Consider the following 12,191-nt stretch of genomic DNA (forward strand, 5'->3'; position numbering starts at 1 on the left):
AGAGAGCAGACGCAGCTCCACGACAAAGCAGCAGACCACGCAGCAGAGGAAGAAAGAATGCAGGCGAGGCAAGAGGCCCTCCCACCAGAGAGCCGTATGGGACACGCCAGGTACTCCAACACAGGAGGTACAGAATGTGATAAACTTGTCTTGCTAATCACTATCTGAAATACATGTTAATGCCCTAAGCAAAGGTTTATCCTTTGTCCCTACCACGCATTGCCAGGATTTTGACACTATGGTGGACTTTCATGAATTTTTTCGCTCTTTGAGGTTGAAGGAGTTTCTCAGTGCCCATGATAACCACCTTTCTCACTCTGTGAATACAACTGAAGGTGACAACACAGAGACCCCTCAAGATCCACCTACATCGCCAGCACAAGGAGACAGTGTTAACCCCAGACCTGTGACTGCAATGAGAACCCCCTTCAGAGGTAAAAGCAACTTCATCCCTCCTCCTAAAAGAAATGTCTCTTTAGATACATACTGCAGACTGGTTGAGAAAGATGTTTCACTTCTGCTTAGTAAGAAGAGAGAATACAAGGTGGCACATAATCTATCTGAAGAAGAGAGAGCTGAACTGAACCTTTTAAAAAAAGACAATTCTGTGGTCATTCAGAGTGTGGACAAAGGGGGTGCCATTGTCATCATGGATCGTGCAGCATATGATGGGGAAATACAGAGACAATTGAATAACACCACCTTCTATCGAAAATTGAACTGTAACCCCACACAAAATTTTAAACTGCGCATTCACAACAAGCTGGCCTCCTTTCTGGAAATGGGAGAAATTACCAAACATGAATACAACTTTATGGCAGTTGATTCTCCAGTCAACCCTGTTTTGTATATTCTACCCAAAATCCATAAAAACTACACCGTTTTCCCCCCCGGCCGGCCCATAGTTGCAGCCATTGGGTCTCTTACAGAAAATATATCGGCATTTGTTGACCATTTCCTCCAGCCATTGGTCACCTCCCTTCCTTCCTACATTAAAGACTCCATGGAGTTCATTAAAATGATTCAAACAATCGCTAGCAGCTGAGCTCTTTCTCAATCAACACTCTGACAGAATCCTCAGCACTAACTGTATCGTGGACCTGATTGAGACCGTCCTAACCTCTAACTATTTTCTCTTTGGCTCTGACTTTAATCTACAGGTGTCTGGTACAAGCATGGGAGCAAAAATGGCCCCGAGTTTCGCCTCCCTGCACTGTGGTAAACTTGAAAAGGAGATCAATCAGATCAATCATTCCTGCAAGCCTCACCTTCCGTTCATCACCAACTGGAGAAGGTATATAGATAATGTTTTTTTCATCTGGACAGGTTGTAGTGTAAAAGTCAAAACCCTCATCAGGTGTTAGACCATATAAGTGGGATAAGATACAAATAGCTATATAACCATGTTAGTGTGTAGACTTTTACAAAACTAATACTGCATTTATGTGTAATATGCAATATAATGGTGTGAACTCTTAGCGACATCTCAGTTGTAAACTCTTATTGACATACATAACCTATCACGCTCTGTGTAATGATATAATGCACTGACCTACACTCACATGATGTTGTGAACTTACAGTGACACTCATACAAGCTGCCACATGCTATGTAAAGAAGATAGCACACTCACTTGATTGTACTGCCTAATGCACTTAAGAGTTTATATTACACTGGAAAGGTCACACACACACTCAAATGATTGTATTACTTAATGTCCATGTAATGGTTCATATTACACGGGAGCCCGAGGGACTGTAGCATGTAAGTCCCCAGAGATCACGTTTTTAAAAAAATAGAGTGAGAGCGATTCCGGAAATACTGGTGGCAGATTCCAGTTTGAGCAGGAACAAAGGCAAAGTCTGCTACCAGTAAAAACGGATCAAAATGGGAAGGACTACAGAAATGGGTGGAGATCTCTTTGACCTCCACCAGCATATAAGCCAGAGCGCCGAAAGCAGGTTTTCAGTCGTCCTCCGGAGGCTGACTCGTGATTTTATCTGTGTTGTTGCCTGTGAACACAATAAACTTGATTGCACCAGATTCTGCCTATCTCCAGTGTTTTTCTAAGTGCCTGCCAGCCGAACCTAAGATACTGAATTGACCACAGAAGATATTTTAGAAGAAACAAGGAGGACGGGGTCGGGAGCCGTCAGGCCCAATTCCAGGCACCGATTTTTGTCACTTCAAGGTTCAGAGGCCCAATTAAAGGAGTTTTTTCTTTACTTTAACTCCAACAATTACCACTTGAAATTCACCATGGATTATAATGAACATCAGATGAACTTTTTGGACATTCTCGTTTACAGAGATCAGAATAAACTTGGCACCAAACTGTACCGCAAAAGTACGGACCGAAACTCCATTCTCCATGGTACATCCTTTCACCCTATTCCACTTAAAAAGAGCCTGCCCATTTCCCAGTTTAGCCACATTTGCAGCGCTGCTGCTGACTTTGAATCTGAATCAGCGGATCTAGTGATGCGCTTTCAACAGAGACAATACAAATGTGACTGGATTATGCAAGCTTGTAATCGTTTTAAAAATGTAACTCAATCTGAAAGCCTGAGTAATACCAGGCCTCGATCATCAGAGCCCACTCTAAACTGTGTTGTCCAATACTCACCTCTCGGCAGTGGTTTTCAATCTATCATAAAAAAACACTGGCACATAATCCAATCTGATCCAACGCTCAAATGTTTTTCCACACCACCACGCATTGTTTACAGGAGACCGCCTAATCTCAGCAATATGCTGGTCAGAGCCCATCTCCCTATTCTTTCTCAACCAAATTTTTTACAGTCTGTTCCTTTTGGTAACTACAGATGTGATCATTGCTACGCCCTGGGAGTTCCAGTTGAACTTTATTCACAAAACCTCCACCTTTTGTCACCCACACACAGGCAAATCATTTAACATCAAAGGTGTAATCACCTGTAGTACCAAGAATGTGATCTGCATGCTGAAGTGCCCATGCGGCATGGCCTATGTGGGTAAGACTACCAGGCCTTTAAAAACAAGAATATCCGGGCATAGATCCAACATTTGTAATCATGACAAGAGAAGTCCTGTTGCGGTACACTTCACTAACTTTTCCCATACTGTTTCCACTCTTAGTTACAGTGGCATAGAAATTGTTAAACAACTCTGCCATGGTGGTGATGTTAATTCTCTGTTACTCAAAAGAGAGGTGTTTTGGATCTACACTCTGGACACTCTGTCCCCAAGAGGGCTGAACGAAGACTTTGATATTAGGCCTTTTCTATAAAGCTTTCTAGTTCTAGCTGGTTTCCACACGTTTGTGACATTGATGTGTGTTGTGTCTTCTGTTGTACTTGCCATGTTATTGTTAACTGTCTATGCAGACATTCTTCTCCTGGGTTATGGTCTGCTTGATTGATGTGTGTCATGTCTGTGAGATTTCTGTTTGCTTAGTTGTGTCTCCGATGACGCTGTTTTTTCATTTTTTTCAAACTTTTTTTCACAGTCTAGTATCGCCTTTTTCAGTGTACTTGAGGTACCTCCAATTACCTTTTCTGACTTGATATGACCGTATGAAAGTGCGTCCCGATGTTTGTCATTTTTAGTCATCTATCTGTACATATGTCTACAAATATATATACTTTTTTTAAATGTGTACTATAATAACCCAAAAAATTCTATACATTTTTGTACTCTTAAAATGTGTACATGAAACCAAAATATATATTTACTCTTCTATGTATATAATGTATAAGGTTAGTTCCTTTCTTTACTGACCTTTTTTAAACAAATTTTGTACATTTACTTTTCATCACATGACTGGTCAGGTGATATGTGATGTGTGTGTGTATATATATATATATATATATATACAGTACAGGCCAAAAGTTTGGACACACCTTCTCATTCAATGCGTTTTCTTTATTTTCATGACTATTTACATTGTAGATTCTCACTGAAGGCATCAAAACTATGAATGAACACATGTGGGGTTAGGTACTTAACAAAAAAAGGTGAAATAACTGAAAACATGTTTTATATTCTAGTTTCTTCAAAATAGCCACCCTTTGCTCTGATTACTGCTTTGCACACTCTTGGCATTCTCTCCATGAGCTTCAAGAGGTAGTCACCTGAAATGGTTTTCCAACAGTCTTGAAGGAGTTCCCAGAGGTGTTTAGCACTTGTTGGCCCCTTTGCCTTCACTCTGCGGTCCAGCTCACCCCAAACCATCTGGATTGGGTTCAGGTCCGGTGACTGTGGAGGCCAGGTCATCTGCCGCAGCACTCCATCACTCTCCTTCTTGGTCAAATAGCCCTTACACAGCCTGGAGGTGTGTTTGGGGTCATTGTCCTGTTGAAAAATAAAATGATCGTCCAACTAAACGCAAACCGGATGGGATGGCATGTCGCTGCAGGATGCTGTGGTAGTCATGCTGGTTCAGTGTGCCTTCAATTTTGAATAAATCCCCAACAGTGTCACCAGCAAAACACCCCCACACCATCACACCTCCTCCTCCATGCTTCACAGTGGGAACCAGGCATGTGGAATCCATCCGTTCACCTTTTCTGCATCTCACAAAGACACGGCAGTTGGAACCAAAGATCTCAAATTTGGACTCATCAGACCAAAGCACAGATTTCCATTGGTCTAATGTCCATTCCTTGTGTTTCTTGGCCCAAACAAATCTCTTCTGCTTGTTGCCTCTCCTTAGCAGTGGTTTCCTAGCAGCTATTTGACCATGAAGGCCTGATTGGCGCAGTCTCCTCTTAACAGTTGTTCTAGAGATGGGTCTGCTGCTAGAACTCTGTGTGGCATTCATCTGGTCTCTGATCTGAGCTGCTGTTAACTTGCCATTTCTGAGGCTGGTGACTCGGATGAACTTATCCTCAGAAGCAGAGGTGACTCTTGGTCTTCCTTTCCTGGGTCGGTCCTCATGTGTGCCAGTTTGGTTGTAGCGCTTGATGGTTTTTGCGACTCCACTTGGGGACACATTTAAAGTTTTTGCAATTTTGCGGACTGACTGACCTTCATTTCTTAAAGTAATGATGGCCACTCGTTTTTCTTTAGTTAGCTGATTGGTTCTTGCCATAATATGAATTTTAACAGTTGTCCAATAGGGCTGTCGGCTGTGTATTAACCTGACTTCTGCACAACACAACTGATGGTCCCAACCCCATTGATAAAGCAAGAAATTCCACTAATTAACCCTGATAAGGCACACCTGTGAAGTGGAAACCATTTCAGGTGACTACCTCTTGAAGCTCATGGAGAGAATGCCAAGAGTGTGCAAAGCAGTAATCAGAGCAAAGGGTGGCTATTTTGAAGAAACTAGAATATAAAACATGTTTTCAGTTATTTCACCTTTTTTTGTTAAGTACATAACCCCACATGTGTTCATTCATAGTTTTGATGCCTTCAGTGAGAATCTACAATGTAAATAGTCATGAAAATAAAGAAAACGCATTGAATGAGAAGGTGTGTCCAAACTTTTGGCCTGTACTGTATATATATATATATATATATATATATATATATATATATATATATATATATATATATATATATATATAACTGTAAAAAAATAATCTTAAAAAAACATTAATTTTCCGGCAGCTGGGGCGCCAAAAAAATACAGTGAAATGACAGAAAATGACTTTCTCATAATTTTCCATAATTAAAATACATTTTATAGTTGTAATTTTAACAAGATTTTGCCTTACTTTCAGGTTGTTTTTAACGTTTAATTAGAAACATTTTCACATTTTAAAACAATGAAATTACCTATAAATATGGTAAATAAACATTGTAATACGAATAATAATGCTTAAATTTACAGAAATGTGCTGTTATTAGTTGGTTTAATGACATTATTTTATGTAAAGAGGTTGTATAATAATTTATATTTGATGTAATATAACAGTATACGACACACAAAATAATGTGATTTATCTTTGAAAACATGTCAAAAAACTGTTGAAAAACTAGATATTGGGTTTACAATTGCAACAATTTACTGTTAACTTTAGATCACATCAAATGTATATTTAGTTATTTTACGTTGTTTTTAAAGTTTAATTACAAACATTTTACGTTTTAAAACAATGAAATTACCTATAAAGATGGTAAATAAACATTGTAATATGAATAATAATGCTTAAATTTACAGAAATGTGCTGTTATTAGTTGGTTTTAATGACATTATTTTATGTAAAGAGGTTGTATAATAATTTATATTTGATGTAATGTAACAGTATACGACACACAAAATAATGTGATTCATCTTTCAAAACATGTAAAAAAACTGTTGAAAAACTAGATATTGGGTTTACAATTGCAACAATTTACTGTTTATTGTAAATTTAGTTTTTTGTGTTCTTTTACATAGATTTTCTGAATATTTAATGGACTTTCAACTTAAAAAACTATGCTCACCTATATATATATATATATATATATATATATATATATATATATATATATATATATATATATACACATACACACACACACACACACACCAGAATTATTTTAATTTTAAATGGTTTAAACTGGTTTTTGGCCAGTGGGAAAAGGGGCTTAAATGAATTGTTGTATTTGAATGAGACTAAGCTGAACAAGAACAGCTACAATTTCACGTTCTCAGTATTTTTATTTAACTTAACGGGTAACCATTATTACAGCAAAATTCAAAAATCAATTAAATTAAAATGACTGTCTGGTTCTGAAACAAAAAAAACAAACAAACAAAAGCTAGCTATTAAAATTCAACTGAATTGGAAATGAAAGAAAAAAAAAAAGTTGAGTTACCAACTTACAGCAACATTCAAAGCATCCATAACTTGGTCAAGTCACCATACATCCACAACATGGATTACAAACCTACATTAAACCTCACTGGAAATGAATCCATACTCTATCCAAGGCACCCATGACCTGGTCAAGTAACCATACATCCACAACACTGATTACAAACTTCGTCAAACCTCACTGGAAATGAATCTATACACTATCCAAGGCATCCATAAGTTGGTCAAATAATTATACATCCACAACATTGATAACAAAGCTACATAACAAATAGCTTACATGAAACCTCACTGGATATAACAGTCTATAACTTGGACAAAGTATCCATAACTTGTGAGCACTTCTTATTCCCTCCACTCGTAGTCTGCAATTTTGGGGATCAATGTGAGAACCTTTGGACTGACTGCAAGTTGTTTTTTGGTGGCGTTCTGCTCCACTTTTGATCCCTTGTCTGGATTTATCTTGAAGAGGCACCTGTCAAATGAAAAAACAACAACTTTAGTAACTGTGGACTGTACTTTAATTTAATGTTTTCATACATTTGCAATAAGGTTACACAACAGTGTAGACAGAGCTTGCTTGTGAAAGAGTGTTTGGACATACAGGGCACTGTGGAACAGTGATGTAATGAAAAGATGTGAGTATTGTGTACGTGTATTGTGTATGAATGTGTATGAATGTTTGGTGGTGGTCGGAGGGGCCGTTTGGCACGAAATGGCAGCCACGCTTCCGTCAGTCTGCCCCAGGCCAGCTGTGGCTACAAACGTAGCTTACCACCACCGGTGAGAATGTGTATGAATGAATGATGGTTTTTGTAAAGCGCTTTGGGTGCCTTGAAAAGCGCTATATAAATCCAAGCCATTATTATTATTATTAGTATTGCAAATACTATTTCAGGGAGAAGAACGTAACTTTGGTCAGGAGGATCTGCTACTCAAAGGTTTCTTGGGTATTTGAGTTTTGTTTTGTCATTATTTCATAAATAAGCATTAACAAGCACCTGTTTCTGTAACTTGACATGAGCATGAATCAAGGATAAATAAGAGACATAGCCAATCTGAAAATCTGAAAAACAAAAATGAACTCTCAGGTACAGTTCGGACCATTTTCATCCAGTAGGGGGCATTTTTCACTCATTTTTTTAGTCATAACTCTCCCTTGTGATATCAAATGACTTAATTTTACATAAATTCTTGAAATTTTATTATAAAAAATTCAAAAGGTCAATAATACATCATTGTCCTACTTCATGTATTGGTCGATCTTTCATTATTCCATTTCATAACCAAATCAGAAAAAGAGAAATCAAGGTTGTTTTTCTCTTACAATAAAAACAGAACATTAAAATGAAGTTTTTGATTTTATCATTTTGTTATTGTGATATTTGGATAAATTCAGGAAATGCTTGGAGACTTGTGGAAGTGCTGGTGCTTTACTTTCAGCCTACATGCACAGCAGAAAAGCCTGACCGGAGATTTGCACTCACGGCAGGAGACAAGTCACCCAAACCGGGCGGGAGCCAGCACCATCTTCAGTCATGTCCCTTCAGTCTCAGAGGTTAGTAACGTTATCTAACAGCTGAGCCACACAGTAAACTAACTTCAGCCCACTGAGAAATATCCACAACACAAGTCCGTCTTCAGCTGGGGGGCGGCCTGTCATCTCAGCAGCTCCATGCTGCTGCTCTCCGCGACCCAACTCCACCTCCTAGTGGGGCGTCCTCGTGGCAGTGCTGGCTCCTGTCCGGTCTGAGTGACTTGTCTCCTGGCATGAGTGCTCGTGCGCAGCAGGCGGTCAGGCTTTCCTGCTCTGCATGTAGGCTGAAAGTAAAGCACCTGCACCTCCACAAATCTCCAAGCATTCCCCCAGTTTATCCAAATTAAAAAAAATCGCCCAAAGATGGATCATGAATTGAAAGGTGTGTGAATGTGCCACATTGTGACCAACGGATATAGATACATCAAAGCTTCCTATTATGACCAACACCTGTGAAGTGTGCTGGGAGAGCTCTGGTTTCTGCCCCGCGAAGAACCAGGAGAGCCCGTGGCTGCTCCTGGAACTCCAATGCTGAGGTGCTACTGCAGGCGGTACAACAGATCACCTCAGCAAGGCAAGAGTTTTTAGAGCAGTTGTTTTTACTGGGTTAATTGTTTTTTTTGTTTATCTATCAATCTACTGATCCTGTGATTCCCAAACTGTGGGCCGCGGGTATTGCAGATGGGCCGCCAAAATCATTTTCAAAATAGTATGATTTTTGTTGAATAAAAAAAAAAAAAAGATAGACTGGGCGATAAAACGATCTTCAATCGGGATCGCGATCACAATTATTGGCTATAATTTCCTCGATACCACATGGCAGAAATAAATACGACAGCAGCCTGTCACTCTGCCGTCTGTTGCTGCACCATAGACTGTATATAAAAGAGGGCTGCACGTAGGATACAACGCCTCCTGTTGTAAGCCTGTATAGTTTGAGCTGCAGCTAAAGCTTAAGGGAGGAAGAGTGAAAGTTGGAAAAGAGTGAGGAAATGAGTGAAAGTGGAGCTGATGGCAACTAAAGTGACATGAATGTGTGGAGCGGTTCATGAAATAAGTCCGGCCCGGTCAGTTTGCCTGTCTCGGGTCGTCACGTGTTTGAAGCCCCGCATCGGAGACCCAGCGAAATATTTTTTTTGTTGGTCTCTGCTGGGTAAGATATGTTCATACAGTAGTACAAACCAAACATCAGCATAAGAGCATCACTGAAGATTCTGATGTGGCCATTCACAATGGTCTGGTCCGCAGACAGCATGAAATTCTCCGCTGCCAAAGTCAAGTTTCCTGTTGTGTACAAGGACAAGAGAAAAAGGGAACATTTTTGTGACAAACTGAGCCAAAAGACCATAACTCCAACAACAACTAAATGAAATTATCATGTTACAACTGAGTCCAGTACATCAATAACAATCAAAGTAATGGTAGTAATAGTTTTCTGTTTTTTTGTTTTAATATATTGTGGTTTGAAGTATTATTAGTTTAGTCAGACAACTCTGAAGTGAGAAAAATAAATTATTGAGCATAAGCATGGCAAGCTGAAGCACAGCATAGGGTCCTTGAACATGGCTGCAGCAGGTTTGACATCAGGCTGCAGGTAACGATTATTTTCATTATCGATTAATCTGTCGATTATTTAAACGATTAATCTATTAGTTGTTAAACCGATTATTCATTTATCAAAATAGTTGACGATTAATTTAACCCTCTGGTACTGTGTGTGCATGCCTGTGTGTGGTCGTGGACACGCGCGAGCGAGCGCACACACACGCACACAGTGCTGATCAAAGCCATAACTATATCATAGCCCTTCTATATAAAAGCCCATTAAAAAAACTAGAAATATGCGGAGTAAAATTGAAAACCTGAAACTACAAAAAAAATAAATGAATAATGCATCAAAATCAGTTTTGTTGTTTTGTTTTGAGGGGACAAAAATGTCCCTAAGAGTATAAGTGTATGCATTTTTTGCCCACAGTGTATTATTGACCTTAGAAAAATTTCAAAACCAAATTTGACAAGTTACATAAAATTAAGCTTCCTAGCCAAAAATCATGCCATTTCAAGTTGTACAGTGAAAGTTATGGCCAAAAAACGAGTGAAAATTTCTCTCAAAGGACAAAAATGTCCCTAAGGGTACAAGAGGGTTAATAATCGATCATTGTTCGATTAATCGATTAATTGTTGCAGCTCTAAACAAATGTTAATCTTTCTCTCCGCGTGTGTCAGTTAGTTCACAAAAGCAAACGTAATGACTCACTGTTAAGTGGTAAGATAGTGGCTGGTCTGGCTGAATACTAAATGCAGCTTACACTGGCAGACGCCACGTGAAGACACCGACGCCGCCGGCCATGCTTTTGTCATCATAGTTAGCTAACATTTCAATTGACGACATGCTAGCGGATTCGCGGATTCGGTGCCTTTTGCCGACTGAGTAAACTCAGAGCCATGGTGGTAAATAAAGCTAATGCTACTCAGCTTGAGTTCGATACTTGCCTTGTAGCTTCGTCCTTCCTCCAGCCTCGACATGAGCTGCTGTACTCTCGAAGTTTCTGTCGACCAACTCAAACGGGAAAGTTGTTGATCTTGTTCAGCGTCACGACAAAGACGGATGTTCAGTGTCCCAACAGCCAATGGCATGTCTTCTTCTTCTTCTCGAACAGTTTCTGTCGACCAACCCAAACGGGAACTGCGCTTTCCACAGCACGTACTCCAATGGCATGTTGCGTTGTTGTCATGATGTTGTTCCGGTTCAGGCCCCAGCGTGTGCTGCGAGACCTTTTTTTTTTTTTTTTTTTGGTGTGTGTGTGTGTACGTGTGTTTGTGCAGAGAGACGGTGCAGCAGTAGAATGTCTCCTGATTATACGTGTTTTGTTCAGACATGCTGTGAAATAATTCAAGACATTGTGATTTACATTGTTTGCAATTACTGCCCCTACATTTAGATTTTTTTTTAAAATAAATAATACAGTGTGGCCCTGCAATGTTTCATACTTTATATTACTTTTTATTTCTATAAATTATATTTTCACTGTTTACCTCTGAATTGCTGAAAAGCAATTAGACACAGATGATATTAATGCTCTGTCATTAAGATCTGTTCTGAATGACAGAATACAATGCTTTTAGGTGGTAGGTTGAGGAAACAGATGAAAAGCATGTAGTTTATGTGGTTTTATCCTGGTGTTGGCCTCCTTCACTAACAGTTCCTTTTCTTGGTTTGTTTTATTGTGACAGATATTGAGATTTGTTTGCCAATACAACAGCATTTACCTTCCCTGGAGACCACTGCTACATTTAAACTGCATTTCATATTAGCCTATAGCAGTTCTAGGCCGCTCACAAATGTTTATTTTCATTAACCACGGTCATTTCAGTAGCCTACACAGAGCGGTCCAAATCATTCATTTTCACATGATGCATGCAGTTTCACTTTAGAGATGGCTCAAATGAAATGAAATGAAATGGCAGTTAAGTTTTAACCTCAACATTAAGGTTAACATTTGCAGTACATATACACATATGCTGAAGGTATACCAGGAGATTGAGTGGTTCTGGTGGCAGTGGTCATTCAGGAGCAAGGGTCTGCAGGAATTCCTTTTGAAACTCATGACAAGTCATTCATACTCAGACTGCAGACTCAGACTTTTTCCTGGATTAAAATCAGGTGGTGGTACTGTAACCTAACATCCCCCTACCCACCACCACCAAAAATAATATTATACACAAATGTCTGAGTGTTAATGGGACTGTGTTTGCATCTGATCCTAACTTTGATAGGCCTAAACTGATTTACAGTCTGGCTAATAAACTGCCCTTGACAATATGAGCATGCTACGAGTGACACGAGAACATCCAGTCATCAAACA

At 39.2% G+C, this 12,191-nt stretch overlaps 1 long non-coding RNA gene across 1 annotated transcript; it reads right to left on the bottom strand.

Annotated features, from left to right (window-relative positions):
• Window positions 1–6,596: 6,596 nt before the first annotated feature.
• On the bottom strand, window positions 6,597–11,050 carry LOC144459408 (uncharacterized). Its single transcript, XR_013488390.1, has 3 exons — window positions 10,819–11,050; window positions 9,508–9,609; window positions 6,597–7,263 (listed from the first exon to the last, which is right to left on the bottom strand). It is a non-coding gene; the product is annotated as an uncharacterized LOC144459408 (long non-coding RNA).
• Window positions 11,051–12,191: the final 1,141 nt, after the last annotated feature.

This window comes from Epinephelus lanceolatus, chromosome 3, assembly GCF_041903045.1.
Source record: "Epinephelus lanceolatus isolate andai-2023 chromosome 3, ASM4190304v1, whole genome shotgun sequence".
Classification (NCBI taxonomy): Eukaryota; Metazoa; Chordata; class Actinopteri; order Perciformes; family Serranidae; genus Epinephelus; species Epinephelus lanceolatus.